Source organism: Fukomys damarensis, unplaced genomic scaffold (genome assembly GCF_012274545.1).
Source record: "Fukomys damarensis isolate Sample0158 unplaced genomic scaffold, DMR_v1.0_HiC HiC_scaffold_11, whole genome shotgun sequence".
Lineage (NCBI taxonomy): Eukaryota > Metazoa > Chordata > Mammalia > Rodentia > Bathyergidae > Fukomys > Fukomys damarensis.
In genome coordinates this window covers 43,315,949-43,319,277 of record NW_022900923.1, presented here as the reverse complement: position 1 = coordinate 43,319,277, position 3,329 = coordinate 43,315,949, and the positions used below count along the sequence as shown (strand labels likewise).

General features: G+C 51.5%; 1 protein-coding gene across 3 annotated transcripts in view; it reads right to left on the bottom strand.

Annotated features, from left to right (window-relative positions):
• Nfasc (neurofascin) overlaps window positions 1–3,329 on the bottom strand; it is a 109,253-nt gene that overhangs the window by 88,751 nt on the left and 17,173 nt on the right. The window contains exon 1 of one of the 3 annotated variants that reach the window (XM_010613037.2): window positions 2,231–2,252. The exons of the other annotated variants lie outside the window; for them this stretch is intronic. The gene's annotated coding sequence lies outside the window, so the exon portion shown is untranslated. Of the gene's footprint in view, window positions 1–2,230; window positions 2,253–3,329 lie in introns of those variants that run through there. 3 annotated transcript variants of the gene reach the window in all.

Here is a 3,329-nt window from a genome sequence, read left to right as displayed (position 1 = left end):
TTTTTTTTTTTTTTTTTTTTTTTTTTTTGGTGGTGGTGGTGGTGGTCCTGGGGGTTAAATCCAGGACCGTCACGCTGAGAAATATTCTAGCCCTTTTTATTTATTTTTTATTTTGAGGACAGGATCCCATTAAGTTACTAAGTTGCTCAGGCTGGGCTCAAACTTGCCATCCTCCTGCCTCAGCCTCCCAGAGGGCTGGGATTATAGATTTGCGCCCTCACACCTGGCTTACAGCACTTCTTATGGATCCAGTCTCATGTCAAGTGCTCATGTGGCCAGTAGCCACTGTACTGGACAGCACGGCCCTAGACCAGCTGACAGCAGCAGGTGCCAGGGGAGGTCCAGGATTATTCCCTGCACTTGGGCCACCAAGTTACGGTAGATACATGAGAGGCTCTCGGCACAACGAGAAGAGCCTCACCTGGGCCCCACCTGAGCTGTCGGCCCAGGGAATCATGTAAAGATAATGTGGTTGTTTTGAGCCACTAAGTTTAGGGGTAGCTTGATATGCAACAACAAACAATACAAAAGCAGAGAATATTTCCATTTGCTGGAAAAGAGGAAGTCCAAAGAGTTCAGGAAAGGAGGGGTTAACTGTTCAGGGAGAGGAGAGGAGGGTGATGCTAACTTAGTAAAAGCAGTGCTCAGAACCTCAGTCAGCAGCAGAGAATTCACTTTTATCCAACATGTTTCTACAGTGCCAACTTTGAATCCTCTTCCTATGCTTATATATTATTTGCTATTCATTTACTCAAAAGAAAACCTCCCGCTCGCCTACCGCACGGGAAGCATATCCCAGTGCCCGGTGATAGCAGGCTCTTCTTCCCCAGGCTGTGGTGCAGGGCTGCACGGAGGCCAGGATGTGGGGCCCTGGACAGCCCCAGGTGTCCCAGAGGACTGGGTCAGGCTGGCCAGAGGCTTGGCTCTGGCAGGTGGGTGGCAGCTGCTGTTTCTGGCCCAGGTGTTCTGCCTCTTCCCCTCCATGTCCTTTTCCTGGGCTTGCCAGACATTTGTCAGGCCTGCAGAGCCCCCACTGGAAAACCAACCCACCCACGCTCACTTGGCCCCCGCACTGCGGCTGGTCTGACTGCTCTAGGATGCAGCTGTGTGACCTACGGCAGGTCGGACTCCCTCAGTCACACTGGCCTTCGGGGCCTGAGCCATCTCTTCCAGCCCCAGACACCACTGTGGCAACCAGCTCTGTGGGAACCGCCCTCAGGTGCTTTCTGCAGGGGGATGGATGCCCAGTGGGATGAATCTCTGGCCAGTGGGAGAGGATGCTCCCCAACAGACCGAGAGTCATTTAACAGCCCTGAAAGCCACTGCCACCAGTCATCCTCACATGGCCCTCCTCACCTCCTGCCTCTCAAGCTGTCTGCCTCATAGTTCTCTGGTGGTGCCAGTCCTGAGCCTGTGCTTCAGGCTCTGCCTTCTGGGGGCCCCGAACAAGATGCCAAGTGACCCAGGAGCCTGTCCGAGTGGAGACCCTTACATCTTCCCTCAAGTAGGACTTCTGTCACCTTCCCTCTAGTCGCTCCAATGACGCCCTGAATTCCTGCTTCCTGACTACACCTTCTCTGCCCATCCCACTAGCCTTGCTCAGAAGGCCTGGCACCAGCAGGGCACGAGACTGTGCATCGGGGACACAGCCACCATCACGGCCTCCACCATCCCCTAGGACAGCATCCTTGTTTTCCAAGGACACAGGCATTTCTTCTAGTCCCTTTACTTAAGCTATTTAAAGTGCTCCCCTTTTCCCCCCTTCTTGGCATCTCTTCATACCTAGCTTAGGAAAAAGAGCTTCAGGTGCAGGGTTTACTTTATTAAGTTGTCAGATGGAAGGCCTGCCCGTGTTTCCCCAGGCACACACAGGTCTCACACCACTCAAGGCTGAGGCAGCCCTGGACCAGGCACCAGCGCGGGCTCATCGCACAGCACTGGAGGGAGGGAGAGAGGGAAGGAGGGATGGGTGTCACCAAGGAGGCAGCTATGGCCTCCGCCCAGGGATTGAAAAGGGCACATACTCTGCCTGGAGGGCTTACAGCAGGCAAACGAGCCAGACAGCCAGACAGCCGCTGGGCCTGTCCCTGGGCAGCTCTCAGGGAGGAGGCTCACAAAGCCTTTTCTGAGCTCATCTGACAACTCTGTTACAGCCTTCAGGAAATTAACATCCTCTCACTTTTACACACAGAGCAGCAAGAAAGAGAAATCAGCTGCCAGAAGGAATTACCTTTTTAAGCAGTAGGTGCCGATGAGATTGGGGGCGGGGTCTGGTTACAATTAGCGGCCTCTGATGTTAATGGATTCTCAGCATTTGCACTCTGAAGACCTGGTGACAGCTCAGCCTCAGCCCCCAGCCAGATCAATGTGGGCAATTACCTTTTCTTCCTGTTCCTGGGATGCGGAACTGTGAGAAGCCTCCAGTCTAACCTGAGGAAGGAACAGGGTTGCCACACACTGGGGCAGAAATCTGGACTGCCTCCTTCCAAAGAAGGGGCCCAGAGAGAGCAACTCAAAGTCCCAGAGGTAAGGCCACGCTGAGTCACGTGGGAGACTATGTGGGAAGGGCAGTGCTGCCTGACACTGCTGATGAAATACAACATTTAGCCTGAAACATGGAGCACTTGAACCAGAATAAAAGAGTAATTGCTCGTGATACTCATAATGGGCATCAGGCTGCTCAAAAGAAAAAAGTGGAAGTGAACTGTCCACTGCATTCACCAATGGAAGGAAGGGGGGAGGGTGATTGTGAGACAGGCCTTTTAGAAGCTCTCCTCATGGTTGCCATTGGTTTAATTTCACTGACAGGAAGATATTCTATGTCCACCAGGAAAAGCCAATGTATGTCTTAATATTCCTTAAACTAAAAAAATAATAATATTGGGCTGGGCATGTGGCGCATGCCTGTGATCTCAGCTACCTGGAGAGAAACTGAGTTTTTGTTTTAACCCAAGGAAGAGCAACAATCTGACCTTAAGGTATAAAAGCAGACACCAGGTGAATGATAAATGATAAATGACAGAAAGAATGCCTTTAGGAAAAACACCTTAGGTCATCCATCTGAAGGACCCTCGCAGGATTTTATATATCTATCTCCATGCGATAGTGCCGCTACCTTTGAGTTTCTGCACACTGCCTCTCTCTGAGCGTGCACTGCAGCAATTACAACAGACACCAACCCATGCCTCTCTGATTTGTCCTGAAATTCCTTCCTGCAGTGATGGGCCAGAGATTTAGCTCAGTGGTTCCAGTGCCCACTTTGCAAGCACAGGGACCCGAGTTTGATTCCCGGTGCCAAAAAAAAAAAAAAAAAAAATATTGTGGTGCAG